Below are 21,950 nucleotides of genomic sequence, written 5' to 3'. Positions count from 1 at the left end.
TTTTTGCAAGCCATTGTGCTAGGAATACGAAGGCCAAAATTGAAACATAGCCCCAACCTTCAAGGACACTATATTCTTCTGGAGAATACAAAGAGACAATTTGAGGAAGGAGCAAGCGCTTAAAAATGAGGGGAATCATGAAAAGCTTCCTTTAGGAGGGAGCATATGAGCAGAGTCTTAAAAGAAAGAACGGATTTCAAGTTAGAGGTGAGGGAGGCAGGCGATCACAGGCAGATAGAGCACAGCCTTTATGGAGTCAGGCTTCCTGGGACATTCTGCATGTGACTGCTATGTGGAAGATATGCTTTAAGATTGGTGGAGAGTAAAAAGGCAGAGAAATGAGAGCAGGAATATTGAGTTTGAAGCTGAGGAAGCTGGCCATTTTGGCTAGAACACAGCGTGAAGAAAGGTGAATTGGAGTTACATTATAAAGGGCTTTATATACCCTTTTTATTTTATTCAAGAAGCAATAGGAAAGATTCTCAATCAGGGGAATGTGATCCTACTTGTGCTTTCAGAAGATTTTTTTAAATTTAAAAGTGTATCTCTCTTAAAACACTTCCCCCACATTATCCTGACTCATCTCCTTTGGTTAAGCAATTCTTCCCAGAAAGCTCCTACGAAAATAAAACTATACTCATACCAACCCTGTAAGGGCAATACTATGAGTATCATTCTCCCTATTTTGAAGACCAGAAGACTGAGACTAGGAAAGAATAGGTATCTTACCTATGGCCACAGAGCTACTGAGTATTAGATGCAGGATTAAAACCGCAGTCTTCCTGATTCCAGGCCCAGAACTCTATCCGCTGTAACAGGATGATCACATGCATCTGCTGATCTAGCTGTATCTTCAGTTAAAAAAAAATTAACAGAGAATACAATCAATTATCCTTCACAGCTAGAGCTAGGAGAATTATTAGCCAAACAAAGTATACAGGCAAAGTACAAAAGATAAAATTGATTCTTTTGACTACACAAAATTAAAAGCTGGTGCATAAACAAAGGTATAGCAAAATCTCTGACAAAGTCTGACATCCAAGATATGTAGAAAGCTAACATAAAAATATATGACAAAAAGTCATTCCCCAATGGATAGGTGATCAAAAGAGGATTTGAAAGCCTTTAACAACTTCAGTGTTCTCCAAGGGCTATCCCACCAATTCTCCTTTGAAGGTTGGGTGCCTCCAGGGATGACTAACCGGGTTCACAGTTATTCTGTGAGTCTGCACTCCTAAAACTACAGCTCATAAATCCCCAGTGATTTGTTTACCTTATCACTAATCCACCAGAATACACAATAAGTTCAAAGCAAAGGCATCTTTTGAAACGGCATAGTAAGAAACAAACAACACTTTGATAAACCTGGGGCACACTTTCCTACAGATACTGCCAAAATCAGTGCAGAAAGTTGACATACAGAGAGTTTACAAGTAGAGGGATGGGTACGCATAAAATATGTGTAGCCGTGACACACAGGTGTAAGGAGGCTCCACTTCACACTTCTAGTCCTATAAGATAGCTGACTTCCTCCCATAATGTCCTCATACTGCCCCCTCAGAATTTGATGATTCTGCAGGGCAAACCACTCCACTAAATGTCCTGGGCCTGCTCCTGGGTAGGACGCATGGCCATGCTGCTTAGCCATGGGATGTACCATCTCTAGCTTCAAGTTTGCAGAAATAGTGGTGTAGGGTCCTGCTATGAACTTTCAGAAAGAACCAGAACACATATACTCTAGGAAAACTGGGAGTCTTTGGCTCTAGGGCTTGAGTAGAATCTTAGCTTCAGGTATTAAGTCTCTGCCTAAATTCTTTTCATCAACTTAACTTAGCCTGTTCCTATGGCAGAATTCTAGCTCTACTGGCTACTGCCATGTATAATCAAAACCAAATTATAGACAGTAAGAGCCAACGACTAATTAAAGTTCACTTCATTCAATGACTAAAACATCAGTTTTTGTACTTGCTCTAACTTGAAAATCCTAGACACTTCTCCCACTTCTCAAACGTTCATGAACAACTCAATCAGAAATATGAATTTTAAATTCCGTCTTCAGTAGAGTGTAGTTCCTCACTGTAGTAGTACATTTTATCTTTCTAGAAATTCCTCAGGATGCTTCCCCCTTCCCTTTTCCCTTTTACAGAGATTAATGAGTATGTGTCATAATCCACATATCGATAAAAGAAGCCATTGTGGAATTCAGAAACTTCCTCTGGGGAAAGTGAATTCTATCTCTGTTCCTAATCTCTTATCACTGTTTCTATTAAAAAAAAAACCACACAGAGCTATTACTGCTGTCATTTCATATCATGAAACTGTGTTTATTTGCAGGGCAGGGAGAATAAATAGAAAAAAAAACACTAAAGAGAAATATAGGCCTTGGCCCTAGGATTTAAATAAATCAACATTCCCAATTTAATTTCCACTATAGAGTTCTGTTTACTAATGGAAACAAAGATGATTCAATATAAACTACATAGCTACAAAACTGTGTCTTCATTTTATGTAATGCAAGAAAGAAATAATAATCATATAAAATCATGATTATCTATGGAAAACAGCACAGAGCATTTCTACTATAAAAATAAAGGATCATAAAAAGGCATGTATCTTTCTATCTCTACCTAAACATGTGTGCATACATGCATGTTTATGCATGTTTTCTACTGAAGTCTTAACTCTGATTCAATCAATTCAATTTAACTCAGGAACATTTATTAAGCACCTTCTATATGTTGGGCACTGTGCCTGTGCACTTGGGATGTAAATAAGAAAAAGAGACAATCCCTGACCTTGAGGAGCTTACAATCTAATGGGAGGAAAGAGAACACATAAAAGGAAGCTGAAAAACTGGAGGAGCTGTTACCTGGTTTGTGGCCATGCTGTTCCCTGGAGTCAAAGCCAGGTATAGCTGTTGATGCAAAATGGAGTTGCTCTTGGCGTAGAGGTGGCCTGGATTTCTCAAAATCTATACTAGCAAAGCATGGGTTTGGAAATATCCTACCAAGCAAGAAAGAGGTGTTTTTCTACCATGGACCAGCTGGTGTAGACTTACCTATGTCCTCAATCCCTACCACTCACATGTGTAAGTTCATATGTTCTGGTCCTCCCTTTTGCCCATGCAGAAACTACTAAGGACTCAAAACTCTTTCATCCAAATAACACCTATCTTATGGAGTCTCTAAATTCATCATCCAAAATAGTAAAGTATGCATGCAAGAGAACCCAGAATACTTTCAAACTTTTCAGCTAGATGTACAGTCTTGGGACAGCTGTTTGCATATGCTACCTTAATCCATCACACACTTTAAGCCAAAGTTTGCCTCAGGAGCATCCCCAACCCTCCAAAGAGCTCTACTTGGAGACCCACACATACAACATAATACATTCCCTCTCACCCTCCAATTCATGCTGCTCCTCTCTGCAATTCATACCAGTAATCCTTCTTTCACGCCCTGTTCTCCACACATTCTCAACAGCTCTCAACATCCTCTCTCACAAACATCCAGAGACTGGCCTTCCTAACTACACTTTTTCTACCAATTCCCAGCTTTGGGAGAATATCCTGACTACTCCTTTGTTAGTAACTATGGTTAAATTAAATTAAAATGACTTTTTCCATTCAGGGATATAACCATTTCACATTTAGAGTCCATCAGTAGACAAGTATGACTATCAAGCGATGGATTTTTTTTAACCATAATAATTAATAGTAAAAATCTAACAAGTCATGGTAGTGATTGATTTGCCTTCCTGATGTAGATATACCTACATTAATGAAATAACAGTTTTTTTGAAGTACTGAAAATAAATATACACATATTTGTAGTATACTTATTTATATACAGAAATGTGCGTGTGTGTGTGTGTGTGTGTGTGTGTGTGTATAAACATACAGTGCATATATGTTTATACTTCAGTATGCCCAAGTCTGTTCCACTCAGCAGGCCCTATCATTCCCGAAGCTATCATTCTGTACCTATCTTCACTTTCTCAGGCCAGCTCCTGGCTCTCTACACTCATTATTTTCACTTCTCCTCTCATTCAGCCCTGAACTCTTTGCAATCTGGCTTCTGATCACACCACTCTAAACTTAAAGTACTCCCTAAAGTAACCAGTGATCTCTGATCTGCTGTACCTGATATCCTTGCCTCAGTCTTCATCTTGACCTATCTGCTGCATTGGACACCTTCACCATCCTGTCCTTCTGGATCCTCTCTCTTCTTTGAGTTTCCATGGCACTATTCTCTCCTACTTCTTCTGCCTTATCATTTATATCGAACACCTAATTTAGAATGTTCTCCAAGGTTCTGTCCTGGGTCTTTCTCTTCTCTTCTCTTCTCTTCTCTTCTCTTCTCTTCTCTTCTCTTCTCTTCTCTTCTCTTCTCTTCTCTTCTCTTCTCTTCTCTTCTCTTCTCTTCTCTCTCTTCTCTTCTCTTCTCTTCTCTTCTCTTTCTTCTCTTCTCTTCTCTCTCTCTCTCTCTCTTCCTGTGACCTAATCAGCTCCCATAGGTTTAATTATTATCTCTTAGCAGATAACTCAGAGATCTATATAGTCAGCTCCCACCCCAAGTTTTAGTCCCCTATCAACAATTGCCTTTTGAGCATTTCAAGCTGTATATTCCAGAGACATCTTAAATTCAGTATGTCCAAAACAGAACTCATTATTTTTCCCCAAAAAAAAGATCCCCTTCAAACAGACTTACCTATTTCTGTCAGTATCCCATATACTCTTTTAGATGTGTTTTCCTTCACTATTATTAATGTAAACTCCTTGAGGGTAGGCATTGTTTTGTTCTCTGTATTTATAGCCTCTGTGCCTATCACAGGGCCTGGCACATAGTAGGCACTTTTTAATTGATTGAGTCATTATCAAGGACTCATTATTTCATTTGTCCCTGCATGTCACAGAATCATAGATTTAGACCTGAAGGGACCCCTCAGATTATTTTAGTTTAGTCCCTCATTTTAAGGCTGAGTTTGAAACCCAAAAAGGTTAAGGATTTCCCTAATGCAGTATGCAGCAGAATATGAAGATGAACACAGGTCTTCCTCCTCTAGATTCATTACTCATTTCAATGCCTCACTCTGTTATGTATGTGTGTGTGTGTGTGTGTGTATGTATATATATATGTATGTATGTATGTGTGTATATATCAAAAATTTTGGCAGTCACTGTGGTCTCAATAAATATTTTGAAACATTTACTCATTCCCAATGTATGATTTTATATCCTGACCTACAGAAGATATTAGTTTACTCAATTAAGTCCATCAGAAATATTGTTTTCTAAATTCATTTTTCTCTTGAAGTTTTTATGAACAACCAGTGTCAGGATTTGTTCTGATTCCTAACAATACTTTCTCCTCCTCCTCGTTATTCTTTAAAATTGACCAGAAATTTCATTCCTTTTTTAATTCCTTCCACTGCATCTTATTGATCCTCCCATATATTTTAAAACTCTGACCCCTCAGGAATATCTCCAAAAACTAGAATGATTTCCCAAATTAGTAAGTAGCCTTGTCTAGAGACTCAAGATCAACTTTAGTTACTGAGCCTTCATTCTGGAAAAATAGCAGAACTTAAGACAAATGTCTCAACAGAGCTTTAATTTAGAAGTATCTAAAACTTTATAGACATTGGGCTATATTTTTGCCTTATATATAATAAATACTTGAGTACTTGTCAAACTGTAGGATAAAGTATAGTGTCAAAAAAACTAGATGAATAATGAAAAATTTACTCAAGTCAATAATTTTGTGTCACCTATCCTTTTGCTACCATACCAACTCCACCTCCATCTTAAAAAAAAAAAGGTGTGAATTCAACCACTTATGTCTTTTTTACTGAATTCCATCAAACCAATTTGTTAGGATGAAGTATTGCCTCTCTGAGCAAAATGGCAGACAATGCTTTTACTGAGGATAAAAACAGATATTTGTAGGATCATAGATTTTGATATGCAAGGGACCTTAGAGATAATGTAATCCAACTCTTTCATTTTACAGATGAGGAAACTGAGGCCCAAGGGAAATGATTTTCCCAAGGTCACATTGCTATTACATGCCTGAGAACAACCATGTATTTATTCAAAAAATATTAAGCGCATACTAACTTTTGGTATCTCTGGTCCTACTAATCATCTTTGACTGTGAGTCCTATTTTCTAATTATTATCTTCATTTCCTATTAATGATCCCAGATTTCTTTGTGAATTTTCAAACAGAATCACAGAATTGGAACAGACCTCAGAGGTTATTTAGTGGACTAAATATCCATGTGTAAACATGAATTTTGTCTACAACCAACCCTACACTTTCTTTATCATCTTTTGAGTCTTAATAATAGAGTCTTAAATAATAGAGGGTCAAGGACAGATTCCTGAAGCAATCTACTAAGAACTTCCTTCAAAATTGACATAAACTCATTAATGATTACTCTTTGGGATCTAGTCATTCAACCAGACCTTATTCCATGTAAAGGTACCATACACATCTTTCCATTTTATCCAAAAAATGTTTACAATTTTCCTTGAATTATAGGCATTATTCCATGAATATTATGCTCTAGTAAAAGGAGGGTTTTATATTCATATATGTTGTCATTGGTCAAGCAGAGACTCAGAGAAACATTAACACTAAAAAATACCTTACATTTTCATATTGGGCACCAAATGGTTAGCAATGAGGAAATGTATTTTTTTTAAGGCTCATAAAGACCATCTACTAAGGCAAGGAAGAATTTTGAACTGTGTCAGTGAAGGAAGTACCCACACTAATGAAATGACAGATCTCTGAAGTATGAAAGCAAATTTGTATAACACTTTTACCACAACTTAGTACTGTGTCCAGAAACCAAACCCAAAACATCTGCCTCTCAGTTCAATGAACGTTTGTCTTCGAAAACCACAGGCCACATCAAGCAGGAGCTTCCAATCTCTTTTGAGTCAGGGTACATTATTGTTTGATTTCACAACACCCTCCTCTTCTTCTTAAAAGTTCTTGAAGACTTTCATTGTATCAGAAGATATAATCTAAAGATTCGTCTAAATAAAGAAATCCATAAATCCTGGACTACCTCCAATAAGAAAGATTTATGTAAAAAACAAGACTTGTGCCCAACACAGAATATTGCTGATATTGGACAGCTAGTAAATGCTTTCTTCTTTTTAGAGCCTTATGGTTTCTCATTGTCTCCAACTGATGGGAGAGATGATGCTACCTCCCATGGGTAGAAAGGGGGGTGGACAATCGACTCCCAGCCAAGGCCACCCATTAACTGCAGCTGGAAGCCTATGGCTACACATACCGATGTCACTAAAAAGAAGAACTGCACACAACAGCTGAGACCCAACAACCTCCCTCCTTATTGCCCCATATTTGACCCACATTGTGATTTTAGTTGCTCCATGAATATTCTAATCCACATATCATGAATGCATAAAAGTATGGAGTTTACAGGATTTGTTGTCTTCATTCAATTAAAATTTAAATGAATTTTTAAAAAAGAATTTCACCATGACCCTGAAGGCAACGGGAGATACCCTGAGTTAACACAGAATTGAAAATCTCAGACTTCATGAAGCTTATTATACATTGCAGCTCAGTTAACTAACATGTAGCTCTAACATGTAGAGCTTTTTTTCCCATATCAGAAGTATATTCTTACCGTGTCCTGGACACATACAAACAGTATGTTATATTAGTTTGCCATATGCCAGACTTCTAAATAAAATTTTGAGACTTTTCCAAAAGGTTTTCCATGTACTCAGAGTATACCAGGAACCTACATGTAGTGAGAGGTTCCTTAGGAAAGGCTTCCCTCACCAAAAATATCTCTCCGTGGACTGGTTTGAGGTTTAAACTTGTCACCATTAGAAGCAAAAACATCTTAGGTCCTTATTAACCAATCACACTAGAATTCAAATTAGTTTAGCCAGCCTAATAGCTATTATGGGCCTTATGTCAGGTAAGTATATGAGTAGAGAAATAAGAGAATCAGAAAGACACAAAACATAAGACTGGGGCAGTTAGGTGGTGCAGTGGATAGACTACCCGGTCTCAAGTCAGGAAGATTCATCTTCCTGAGTTCAAACTTGGCCTCAAACACTTCTTAGCTGTGTGACCCTGGGCAAGTTAGTTAATCCTATTTGCCTCAGTTTCCTCATCTGTAAAATGAGCTGGAGAAGGAAATAGCAAAACCCTTCAATATCTTTGCCAAAAAAAGCCCCAAATGGAGTCACAAAGAATCAGACATGACTGAAAAATGACTGAACAAAGAACATGAGGCATCCCAGTGGGGAAACCCCAAAACAAACCTCAACAGCCAGATAACGGCTCCATAGAAGGAGGGCAGTGAAAAGAGTACTGGACCAAGAATTAGAAGACCTAGTTAGCTCTGTGATTCTACGATAGTCTTTATTCTTAACATTAGAGGAGAAATATCCTTTTATTTGACTTTTAAAACTAAATAAATTAAATAAATTAAAAATAAATAAAATAATTTTTATTTTTGTCAGTGAACAAAAATGGATTTTCTTTCCCCACTACCTACATCCTCCCCAGTGGGAGGCAGGTTAAAGAAAAAAACCTAGAGAAGTATTGGGGGGAAGGGGTGTAAGTGCACTAAATCATAGGATTTAGAGCTAAAAGGGATCTTAGAAATCATGTAGTCCAACCCCTTAATTTTACAAATAAACTGAGGCCAGAGAATGAACTTTGAAAAATCACAATGATAGCAGAAAATTAAGTGGAGTCGTAAATCAGAAATACATGAGTTAGAGCCTTGCTTCAGACATTTACTGGCTATGTGACTCTGGGAAAGTCACTTAACTTTTCTAAGCCTCAGTTTTCCTCCTTCACCTGTAAAATGGGGATAATATCACCTAACTCACAGGGTTGTTGTGAGGATCAAATGAGATAATGTTACAGCACTTTGCAAATCTTAAAGAACGATCTAAATGTTAGCTATTAGTAGAAGGAGAGGTAAGGAACAGGATCCAAGAACAGGATCCTCTGACTCTAAGTCCAGTAAAAGAGAAATGGGGGGGGGGGGAAATGAGAACGATTACAAAGCATCTCTGGGACTTTTCTCAACCTTTGGACCTTTGGAATGTTGTAAGATTATTGTAATAAAAGATGCAGAGTGAGATGAACAAAAGTTGAATAATTTATGCAATAACAACACTGGGGGCGGAGAAGGGGAATTACCTCACAAGCTTTAGATACTCTGATCAATACATTGACTAACCATGATACCAGAAGATGGATGTTGAAGCATATCACCCACCTCCTAACAGAAAGGTGATTAACTTGTGTGTGTGTGTGGGAATGTGTGTATATATATATATATATATATATATGTGTGTGTGTGTGTGTGTGTGTGGGCATGTGTATATATATATATATATATATATATATATATGTGTGTGTGTATGAACATATTTACATATATATATTGAACATAACAATGTAGGAATTTGCTTGATTAACTATGCATATTTGTTACAAGTTTTTTTTTTATTTTTCTTTTCTCTCCAAATGGTAGCAGAGGTAGAGAGAAAAGGAAATCAATTTTTGTTCATTGAAAAAAAAATTAATTTAAAAAATAAAATAAAGGGATATTTCTCTCCTAATGCTTAAAAAAAATGACTATCAAAGAATCACAAAGCTAACTAGGTCTTCTAATTACTAGTCCATTGGTCTTTCTATTATAATACGTTATTTCTAAGGAAAGACAGTTTTACTATTACCACCACTAAAAAGTGATTACAACACATAAACCGAACTAGAACCAGAGCACAATCACAGACAAAACTGTTGTTCGCAATTGCCCAAATATAACAACCCACAAAAATGTTGAGTGATACTTTTAATAGCTGTTGCCACACAAAATATCTCATGCCTTCAAGTTATATGAAATGACCATCTTTGAAATTATGGAGAGTCCTAGAGAAAGAAAGAAAAACCACAAAGGAATGAATGGGCTTAGGTACTCATCATCGCCACCATTCTTCTGCTGCTGAACTTCTTAAGAAGATGCTTTTAGTGGGCCTACAGAAGATGAGCTTGCCTGCCAATATTTTTATTTAATAACAAAAAGCAATTCTTTTATGCACTTGAGCAATAGGCCACAGAACATCAAATTTAAAAGAATCATTACAGGATAGTGACTTATCCCTTTATCTGAACTATACTGAAAAAGATGGTATAAAATTATTGTTTTTTATTAAAATATGTTTTAATTTTATATTAAAATTTATAAATAAATGAATTCATTTTATTATTATTAAGATAATAATAACAACAGATACAATATGGTATAGTGGAAAAGAATACTACACTGGTTGAGGTGACTGGATGACGTGGTGAACAGAGCATTGGGCCAAGAATCAGGAAGACCCGAGTTCAAATTCTGATTCAGTCATTACACCCCTCTCGGCCTTAGTTCCCTCATTAAAAATTATCTACAAGATCCCATTTCTAGCTGTGTGACCTTGCGTGAGTCTCAAGAATTCAGTTTCTTCAGTCGTAAGATGAAGGTGTTGGACTAAAAGATGCCTGAGGTCCCTTTCAGTTTTTCATCTATAATCCAGTTATCTTACTGGGAATTACAAAATAACTCTGTGAAGATAATGCAAAAATAATTACTCTGTTCCTAAATATATGTATAGATGCACACACGCACACACACACACACACACACACACATACCCATACACCCATATATATATAGCTATAGATATATCTCAATGCTGAAATGACATGGGAAAAGGTGTCATTATAGCCACAAGATCAAATGGACTGTTTTAAGGAAATGTGGAAAGCACATAGTGTTTTCTTAGGCAGGGAATAATAATGGAACAACTCAAGCAAGCTAGGAAAAGTTTTCTAGAAGAAAAAATATATATACTTTAATTCTTCTTTTCCTTTATTTTTTGGTAAATCTCCCATTTGACTCAGTCAGCCTAATATTAACAATTCTATGTAGTGGTTTGAGTCTAGTTTCCTTCTTAGCAAATTATTACATGGTAATAACTAACATTCTTATGTTCAATGCTACCTTTTCATGTCTCACAGGAGGTGAGGTCAAGGTACTCAGGCTGTGTCTGTGGGATGCTGATCATGCAAATGAAAACAGAAAAATCCACATGTTCTACCTATATAATGGCAAACATAAGACACATACAATTTATGTTTCTATCCAGATGTTTGCCATTGTATAGACATAGCGTCTGTGTTAAAAAAAAAACCCTCTACTTTTTGTTAAAAATTATGTGGATGAACCCTCAGTGCTTATAAAATTTTTCTTTTGTTTTATTCATTTACATGCAGAAATGATATTATTGTATCTAATGTCCCTTATTCCCTATCCTGGCATCCCTCCACAACTTCACCTTTCTCCCTTCCATAAAAGGTGAGATCTAACTGAATACCTACTACTGTGTTACACTAGATAGACAAGAAGGAGAACCATTGCCCATTCTGTGAGTGGGAAGGGAGTGTGTGGTTTGGTGTGTGACAAGAAGTCAACAAAGATGCTGGTAGTTCTTCCTGCTCCCAAGAGGCCATCTATACCCATTGTCAAAGTGCTATTCCTAGGACAAGAGACTGCTCCTCCCCTTCACCATGAGAATTCAATTTGATACAATTCAGCAATTGCTGGCTAAATATTTCCTGTGTACCCAGTACTGAGATAAGGTGCTCTGACTTAAAAAAGGATATAGTTTAGTTCTTGACCTAAAGTAACCTAAACTTCCTTCGAAGAACAAATCCAGTGCTGCTTGTTGTGGAAGACCTGTCCTGATCATTCCGTACACACTTGTGAGTGCCTCCCCTCCCCAAAATTTACTTAGTATTTACTTAGTAGCATGAATGTTATCCCTACCATCACCACAACCACCACTAATTTATTGTAAGCTCCCTGAGGGCAGGGAATGTTCTGTTTTGGGTTTTGTATGCCCAGCCTAGTATGAATTCATAAAGATGAAGTAAATCCAGGTGTACACAGTAGACGTTAAATAAATACTTATGAATAAATGAAGATTCAAAATACATGAAGAAAGGAAGAAAGTAAATGTGCATTTGTTAAATGTCTTCCCTCTGGCAGGCACTGTGCTAAATGATTTTACAAATATTATTTCATTCAATCCTCACAGCAACCCGGGAGGTTGATGTTGTTATTATCTCCATTTTAAAACTGAGGAAACTGAGGTAAACAAAGGTTAAATGACTTAGCCAGGGCCACATAGCTTGTGAGCCTCTGAGGTCAAAACTGAACTCTGGTCTTCCTGAGACAGGCCCAACATTCTATTTACTGTATCACCTAAAGGCCTCTAACAATTAAAGGACAGTACAAGACAATCCCTAACTGGGTGCTGGGATTTATGATATAGGTCACAAATATAATGGAAAGTTAGGAAGGAATCAGTGTGAATTGGAATAGTCAATCTATTAAAGCTTCTTAGAGGAGGTGTCACTAGAGCAGAAATTTGAAGAATGGTCTCATCCTAGGAATGGGAAGAGAATCTGGGAGGCCCTCACAGAGAACTTGTATAGTGATTCAATAGAATTATTATTGTTTGGCTTTTCTTAGATTACACAGAATTAGAAGGGATGTCAAAAGGTGGTGGGAATAGAAATTACTTCATCTGGAATCCCTGATCTTATTACCATGAAATCATTTGTTTATCATGAAAATATCTGGTTGCCGTTCAGGGCAAGAATTGCTGGAGCTCTATTCCCAGACATTCCCCAACCCCCTCTCCATGAGTCTCTTTAAATCATTCAATGCTGCTAGTGGTATATGCAGTTTTAAATATCTTCATCTATAGAGTGCGTTCTCTTTTCAGGGAACCTGACAATCATCCTGATTAGTTATTAGATGCACACAGTTTCATAAGTGGAAGAGATGTAATGAACATATTGAAGTGGCAGTAGATTTGTTGTTTAAAGGGTTGGGCAGCATATTAAACACACTCACTTATTAGAAATAATTAATCCAAGAATTAAATGGAAAAGACTTCCCTGAGAAATCCCCTCCCCTCCCCTCCCCATAAAGAAGCAATTTAATGGTCTTTCCCATTTTGAATAATACTCTTGTTTGCCACTTTTTCCTCCAGTCACCTAGAATGAGCAGGAGTATTATTACCCTTTGGCCTCGTGAGGCTTCATGTTTCTCTCTGCTGTGGTTTCTTTGCTTCCATATGCTCATACTTCTGATTTGCTTTTCTTGAGATTTTCTAAAGGAAAGAGATGGAGGGGTGCGGGAGGAAGTAGGATCCAGAAAGAAAGAGGTGTTTTTTGTGAGTCAACAATATGGGCTAATGATGTCATTGATGAGTCTTCTGAAACTTGGGCTATGCTTACACACAGTCATTAAGTCAGCTGTTTGTCAGTTTGTTCTCTTTGAAGTCATATCAACAGCCAGTAGAGGCCATAGCAAACTGAATCTGCCTCTGAGGTGTCCAAAATGATCATACCCACCATGTTCTGTGGAGGTGGCCTTAATGTAAATGATATAGGACCAGGTCACACAAAGACAATCAGAATTTTGTTTAGACCTTATGAGAGGAAATATGGGATAGTACAAAGACTTCTGGACTTAGATTCAGGAGAAATCTTGGTTTGAATCTTGCCTCTGGTATGTGTATCACTCACCTTATCTATAAAATGGGGATGAGAATAGTAGGACCTATATCAAAGGGCTATTGTGAAGTGCTTTGTGAATCTTATTATACTATATAAATATCTTAAAACTAGAGGTTTCTTTCTCCTTCCATGTAGAACTTACCAAAAAAAATTCATATTGTTTCTATTCATGTAATCATTGATCCCTTCTATCTTCCTTTGATCCAGAAATTTGGTAGGACACAACTGAAACAACGTAACAACAAAATGTTTTTTTATTATTTGATGAGTTTTTCTATGCTACATGATTATTAATAAATCACATGGTTTAGTCATTAAATTCATTAAAATTGAATTGCTGAATACTTTATAGTTAGTAGGGTCTTAGTGAGGGGCTGCATCCTGTCCATGGAGATGGTGGCTCAATGAGTTGAAGAGAAAGTGAATGCATGGGTAGTTTTGAGTATGATATTGCCTATCATACTGCTAGAGACTTTCACTGGACTGGCTTAGTCATTGGACATGTGGGAGATGGGGAGTGGTGAGGAGTCAGAGTGGCAGGGGGTAAGTAGGTTACTCAGAGGTGACTAGAGACTATCTGTCTGGTGGTCAAACAATATTCCTACAGTCCCCTCAGCTGCTTGAGCCATTGACAGATCATTTGATAGCCTGCAGCTTTCTAGAATGTCAGAAATCAAAGGAATAAGCTAGGAATAGTCACGTTCTTTGTACTACAGATCGCACTCACCACCACCACCACCCCTGTCACAAAAGTATTTGAAGTCTTGTCAGGTAGAAGGACTAGGCTTGTTCAGCCCAGAGGGTAAAACAAGGATCAATGAGTAGGCCTTGTAAAGAGACCATTTCAAACTGTATGTTAAAAGGAAAAAAAAAATTTCCTAACCAGCTACTCAGAAATAGAATGTGTTGCTAAGGGGGTAATGGTTTCTCTCTCATTGAAGAAGTTCAAGGAGACCTTGAATGAACACTCAGTAGGTATGCTGCAGTTTTTGAATTTTATTTATTGGATTTCTATTGGTCTAAATGGCTTCTAAGTTTCCTTCCAGTGAAATTTGTTTCTATATGGTCCTAAGTCCTTAGACTTTATCTAGTCTAACCTCGTTACATATGAGGAAATTAAGGTACAGAGAAGAGAAATGACTTTCGTAAGGTAGGAAAACAAAGATATAAAGACAAGGTACTCTGACTTCAAATCCAATTCTCTGTCCACTCCATCAACCACTCTTCTAACTCAGTATTCTCTTTTCCTGTGAACAATTAGGTAGCGCATGAATAGACTCCCAGGCCTAGTCTGGAGGACTCATCTTCCAGAGTTCAAATCCATCCTCAGATACTTACTAGCTGTGTGACCCTAGGCAAGTCATTTGACTCTGCCTCAGTTTCCTCATCTGTAAGATGAACTAGAGAAGGAAATGGCAAACAACTCCAGTATCTTTGCCAAGAAAACCCTCGATAGGGCCATGAACAGTCAGACATGACTGAAAAATGACTGAACAACAGCAAAAATTCTCTTTTCCTGAGGAATTTTACTAGTGTATATAACAAGCTAAAGCACAGTAGGAAATATTATGATCAGAGGGCTACTTTGGGACTACCTCAGCCTAAAACTGAGTTTGTAAATGTCTAGGGATTATATTTCTCTTCTTTGTATTCCTCTAGCACTTCCTTCATGCCATTCATTTGGCACTTAATCATAAACTACATATATATATATATACATGTATATATATATATACACATATATGTATGTATGTATGTGTGTGTGTATATACATACATATATATGTATATTATATATATATATAAATATACACATATTCTCTCTCTGTTTTGTCTTTGGTGGTTTGGTTTAGTGAATCAAGTATTGTATTTGTTTTTGTTTTTTTGGTTTTTTAGGCAGTTGGGGTTAAGTGACTTGCCCAGGGTCACACAGCTAGTAAGTGTCAAGTGTTTGGTCTGAGGCTGGATTTGAACTCAGGTACTTCTGACTTCAGAGCCAGTGCTCCACCCACTGTGTCACCTAGCTGCCCCCCACATATTCTCTCTCAAATTATATTGTAAACTCCTTGAGGGAAGAGATTATGTCCTGACCTTTTCATTTATCCCTTTCCACCACACACAACAGTAGAGTACAGTTCTTTGTATGCAGTTGGTACTCAATAAATGCTTGCTGATTGATTGAGATATAGACAAGACATTTGATCCGAGTGGCCCTTACTGTTTATTCATACCAACAGTTGTGGCAGGAAGAGTAAAAGAAAAGGAAGAGAATAAGCATTTATAAGGCGGCTGTTGTACGCCCAGCACTGTGTTAAGTGCTGTTTACAAAACTATCTCATTTGGAGACTAGGGAGGAAAGAGAGCAGAATCAAATCCAAATTGATCTCCCTGGCCCTACTCTCTTCTGCCATCTGATCCAATCTTGGCTATTAAAATGATATTGCTAAAGCACAGATGTGACCATATCATTCCCCTGCTCACAAAACTCTTTTCTATTGTTGAGTCATTTTTCAGTCACGTCTGACTCTTCCTGAGCCCCATTTGGCGTTTTCGTGACAAAGATATTGGAGTGGTTTGTCATTTCCTTCTCCAGCTCATTTTACAGATGAGGAGCAGAAGCAAACAGGGTTAAGTGACTTGCCCAGGGTCACACAGCGAGTAAGCATCTGAGGCCAGATTTGAACTCACTGAAGAGTCTTCCTGACTCCAGGCCCAGCACTCTATCCACTGCACCACCTAGCTGCCTTACAAAACTCTGGTGACTCCCTTACTTTTAGTATAAAATACAAATTTCCCCCTTTGATGAGATGGATATCACCATTCCTATCAAGTTTTCCCTTTTAGGTCCCATGTCCCATCAAGACTCCTAAACACTGCTTTCCTCTTTGGCCATCAACTCCAATTGACCTATACACACACACACACACACACACACACACACACACACCCTTCACCCCATTGAGAGTATTGGTTCAGCATATAGCTTGTTACTATACTTTCTATCCTCCCCAGGCACTGAGTCCCATTTTCTGCAGGAGGACCTTCCTATTCTCCCTAGCTCCTAGTGTTTTCCTCTCCAAGATTGTTCTTTGTATGTTTCTGTTTATTTACAGGCTTAGCACAGTGCCTGCCACGTAAGTGTTTAAAAATTCTTATTGGCTGCCTGTTGGCTACTTGGCCTCATAAACCACACCAGAAGCCACATCCTGGAGGAACTTCTGTCCTTCTGACTGGTGACTGCCTCTCCTGCAACATTATCTTAGGAAAACACCAGGCAAGATTCATTCCATTCTACAAGCTCCTTCCCAGAATACCTATTCTTCCTGTGTGTGTGTGTGTGTGTGTGTGTGTGTGTGTGTGTGTGTGTGTCTTTGTCCCTCTATTCCCACCGCAGTTCTGGAACCATGATCAAATTAACTCTCCCACTGTTCCTGGATGAGGTGTGTAATCTGCTTCCCTATGGCCCCACTCAGCATCTCTCTAACTTTCTAGATCACAGTACCCCTACTTGACCTCCTGCTCTCCTATACGTGTTATTCTCCCTTATGTAAGCTCCTAAGGGCAGTGACTGACTTTGTGTTTTTATCTGTATATCTAGGGTTTATCACAATAGTAAGTGTTTAATAAATGCCTCTTCATATATGCATATACATACTAACATTCATCTTCCTTTTTTGATTTTGTGTTGGCTATCCCCCATGTCTGAATGTGCTGTTCCCTTACCTCTGCCTCCTAGTTTCCCTGCTTCTTTCAATACTCATCTCAAAGCCTACCTTCTGCATAGACTCTTTCCTTGCTAGAAAGGGGATGTATAAGCCTCTCCTTTCAGAATGCTTTCCATCTACTCTGCATATATCATATTATATCATATCATATCATATCATATCTCTATCTATCTATCTATCTATCTATCTATCTATCTATCTATCTATCTACATAACCTGATTATTTACATGTTGTCTTCCACATTAAAATGTATGCTCCTTGAGGGCAGGCACTATTTTTTTTTTACCTTTCTCTGTATCCCCAGTACTTAGCACCATGACTGGCACAGAATTAAGTGCTTGATAAATGTCCATTGACTGACTGAGACAGCCATGATAAAACTGCAACTTTCCAATGGGGAAAATCATCTGGCTTGCTTCCCCTTGATAGTGAAGTCATCAGAGGCAGGAGGACTGATGCTGAGCTCTTCCATCCAAAATAATGACTAGAATACTTTGGCAGCCAAAAGTCGCCGTATAAAACAAAGGTTTGGAGATAGGATTACAACCAAGAATCACCTACCCAGCAAAACTGAGTATAATCCTTCAGGGGGAAAAAATGGTCATTCAGTGAAATAGAGGACTTTCAAGCATTCCTGATGAAAAGACCAGAGCTGAATAGAAAATCTGACTTTCAAATACAAGACTCAAGTGGAACATGAAGAGGTAAACAGGAAAGAGAAATCATAAGAGACTTATTAAGATTGAACTGTTTACATTCCTGCATGGAAAGATGATATTTATAACTCATGAGACCTTTGTCAGTATTAGGGTAGTTGAAGGAAAAAAATTATATGTATAGATAGATAGATAGATAGATAGATAGATAGATAGATAGATAGATAGATAGATGGCACAGGGTGAGTTGAAGATTAAGGGGTCATATCTGGAGAATAAAATTAAGGGATGAGAGAGGATGATACTCGGAGAAGAAGAAAGGGAGAGGTAGAATGGGGTAAATTATCTCACAAAAAAAACAGAAAAGAAAAGTCTCTTACAGTGGAGGGAAGCAGGGGAAGGTGAGAGGGAATGAATGAATCTTATTCTCATAGGATTTGGCTTAAGGAGGGAATAACATACAAGTTCAAAATAGGGGGAGAAAGGGACAAGAGAGCAGGGGGATGATAGAGAGGAGGGCAGATTGGGAAAGGGGTAATCAGAAGGAAATACTTCTGAGGAGGGACAGGGTCAAAAGAAAGAATAGAATAAATGGGAGGGCAGGATAGGATTAAGGGAAATAGAGTTAGTTTTTCACAACATGTCTACTATGGAAGTGTTTTGCATAACTGCACATGTATAACCTATATTGAGTTGTTTGCCTTTTCAATGGGGGGATGGGGGGAGGAAGAGAGAAAATTTGAAACCTAAAGTTTTAAAAACATATGTTTAAAAAAATGTTTTCACATGCTACTGGGAAATAAGAAATACAGGAGATGGGGTATAGAAGTCTATCCTGCCCTACAGGAAAATAGAAGGGGAAGGGGATAAGAGAAGGGGGGAGAGATAGAAGAGCAGACAGACTAGGGGAAGGTATATTCAGAATGCATGCCATCTTGGGGTGGAGGGAGGGGTGAGATGGGGCAAAATTTGGAACTCAAAAACTTGTGGAAGTGAATGTTGAAAACTAAAAATAAATAAATTTATATTAAAAAAATAAAACAAGGGTTTCATGTCTGCATGTTTGAATTCATTTCATATTTCTCCTTTGGATTATAACTAAGTAGAGCAGTTCATTGGCTAAAGGTAATAATCTAAAACTCTTTCTCTGAATATACTATACTGATGCCTTAAGTAAATGAACAAACAAATAAACGACTAAGTAGATAGATAAATGAATTGGTGATATATAATAAGTATATAAGCAGACAGGTAGATAGTTTTTTCATCAAACCTGTCATAGAATTTCTCACATCTGAGCCCAGAGATTTTCTTTGACTTCTTTTATTGAAATGACAGCTCTAAATAAGCACGGTGATCTTTAATGACAGCCATGAGTCCATCTGCTTTAGCAAAAATCCTTTTGGCTCCTATGTCAATTATTCCAAAGGTGATTTATAAGGGCAGGAGTTGAAAACTTGGTTAAGATTTTGTCAATTCTGATTACTAAACACTGTGCCTTTCTGTTGGACTTAATTCCTTCACAATGGGGCAGATATAGGGGTGCCTTTGTGGCAATGTTTCCTACTGTGAGTGAAGGCCACGGCATTACACAATCACAGCATTTTGGAGTGGGAAGGATCCTAGTCCAGACCTCACTCTTTTCATCACAGCAGAGTTAGAACTGGTACAGTGGAAAGAGCAATGACTTTAGTCAGAGAACCCAGATTCAGATCTTAGCTGTAACATTTTATTATCTTGTGACCTCGAGCAAATCAGTCTTCCTTGCCCTCCATTTGTAAAATTAGAGGATTGGACCAAAGTGTCTCAGGGATTCCTTTCAGGTCTAGATATAAGATTCTATGACCCTAGAATCCAGATTTCCTTACTACCAGCCTTGGCTTCTTTCGACAAATATGTGATGCCTCTGTGTCTATTTACTTTATGTTGTAGGAGAATGTAGAGGTAATTCCAGATAAATTTTTATAAACTAATGATATCGATGGAACTCTACTACTATTCAAGAGGACTGGAATTTTACCTGACCATAGAGCTCCAACCACAGCCAGTAAGACATCAGGGTGTGGGAAGAAAATTATAACGTGTATTTTTCTCCCCCCTCTCACTACTCCATTAACTATTCCAAAGCTGTATGCTCCTTACCAATAATTTAACACGTCGCACTAGAGGTAGAAAAGTTATGTAATTAAAAACTTTTATCTACTTCTAAGCCAGTGCAGAGCAGTAAAATCTTGGCAATGACTAATTTAATCCAAAATAAGTATAATCAGGCCTTAATAAAGAGAGAAGTAACATTGGCCAGGAATTTTGCATCAAGCAAAGAAAACAGATAGGAATTGCAAGTAATCAGTTACGCTCAAAATTTCCATTAGTTTCAAACATACCTGTTTGACCGGTTTTTTAAAGTTTGGTAGAACAGATCCTACCCAATTAGGACCATATATTAACTCTACCTTCTAAACTCATGCAAATATTACCTGTTTTCTGATGACAATCACTGACTTCAGGGGGTTTAGCTTCTTATGCAAGCATTACCATTTCCAACAGGTGGCAGCCAGGAGCATAGAAAGAACCAGGCGTAGTGTCTGGAATTCTGGATGGCACCCTCTAGAAAGAAAAACAAGGCAGAATGGAAGATCTTGTAAGCTATCTATCCATTAAAGTGAAAGGAGAAATACACTTTTTTCTCCATTGGCACAAGACATTTTAAGGATGAAAATCGAAAATGGAAATGAAAATGAAAATGGAAAATATATTAATTAAGTGTACATTCAGCGCAAATCTGGTTTACTTACCTACGTACCTTACTTATACACCTAGATATGCCAGATACATATTTAGCCAAATTAGTCTTTAATGTCCTTGTAAAATGAGAGGGTTGGCCTGGATAGTTCCTAAACGTCCTTCCAGTTCTGTATCTATGACCCTATATAATTTGTACTGCTGAAAGTCTCACATATTTGCAGTAGTTTTAGAGTCAGAAGATTTGGATTCTAATCTTGTCCAGAGAGAAGTTTTGACACCTGGAAAAATTCATTGAGGTCATCAGAGCTATTCCTAGACCATAGATAAACCAATCAATAATTATTAATTAAGAGCCTACTATTAGTCCATCAATAAACATTTCTTAAGTACCTACCATGCACCAGGCACTGTGCTAGGTACTGGGGTTACCAATATAAATAACAAAACAATCCCTACTCGCAAGGAGCCTACATTCTAATGGGAGAGACAAGAATATATAGAGCATATGTAGGAGAAATACAAAGACAATGCATTTAAAGTAGGTAAATACAAGGTAGTTTGAGAGGGAGGGCACAAGGGGGATGATAAAAGCATCATGTAGAAAATGGTCATTGAGGTGAGTATGGGAGGAAAAGAAGGCTCCTATAAGGCAGAAGTGAAGCGCAGTGAACTCCATGTATGATGGACGGCCAGTGAAAGTGGAAATGCGAGATGAAGAGCCAGGAGTGAGAAACCAAGTGGAGGAAAGTTTGTCTGGATTGAAGAGTTCAGGAAAGGGAGTAATATACAATGAGACTGAAAAGACAAATTGAGGCAAAGTTGTGAATATTTTTTAAAACTAAACAGAGGAGTTTATATTTGAATATATAACAATGGGAAGCCACTGGAGTTTATGAAGGAGAGGAGTAATAGTCAGATACGCTCTTAAGGAAAATCATGTTGGCAGCAATCAGGAGGAAGGACTGTAGTGAAGAGAGACTTGTGGCAGTGAAATCAATCAGGAGGCCACTGCTATAACCTAGGAAAGAAGTGATAAGGGCCTGAACTGAAGTAGTAGTCGTGTTAGGAGGGAGGCGTCAGATGCAAGAGACGTCATGCAGGTAAAAATGCAAGATTTGGCAGCTGATTGGATATTTGGAGTGCAGAGCCAGCGGTAATAGCAAGTGACAAATC

The 21,950-nt window shown here is 37.8% G+C and overlaps 1 long non-coding RNA gene across 1 annotated transcript in view; it reads right to left on the bottom strand.

The window, feature by feature from the left end:
• Positions 1-20,632, bottom strand: part of LOC110211215 (uncharacterized) — a 53,917-nt gene extending 33,285 nt beyond the window's left edge. The window contains exons 1-2 of the long non-coding RNA XR_013487463.1: positions 20,510-20,632; positions 730-851 (exon numbers count right to left, since the gene is read on the bottom strand). This is a non-coding gene — a long non-coding RNA (uncharacterized LOC110211215). The remainder of the gene's footprint in view (positions 1-729; positions 852-20,509) is intronic.
• Between the last annotated feature and the right edge of the window lie 1,318 nt (positions 20,633-21,950).

This window comes from Phascolarctos cinereus, unplaced genomic scaffold, assembly GCF_003287225.1.
Source record: "Phascolarctos cinereus isolate Bilbo 61053 unplaced genomic scaffold, phaCin_HiC Scaffold_1;HRSCAF=81, whole genome shotgun sequence".
NCBI classification, from domain to species: Eukaryota; Metazoa; Chordata; class Mammalia; order Diprotodontia; family Phascolarctidae; genus Phascolarctos; species Phascolarctos cinereus.
The sequence above is the reverse complement of the archived record's forward strand: the minus strand, read 5'-3'. Positions and strand labels throughout refer to the sequence as shown.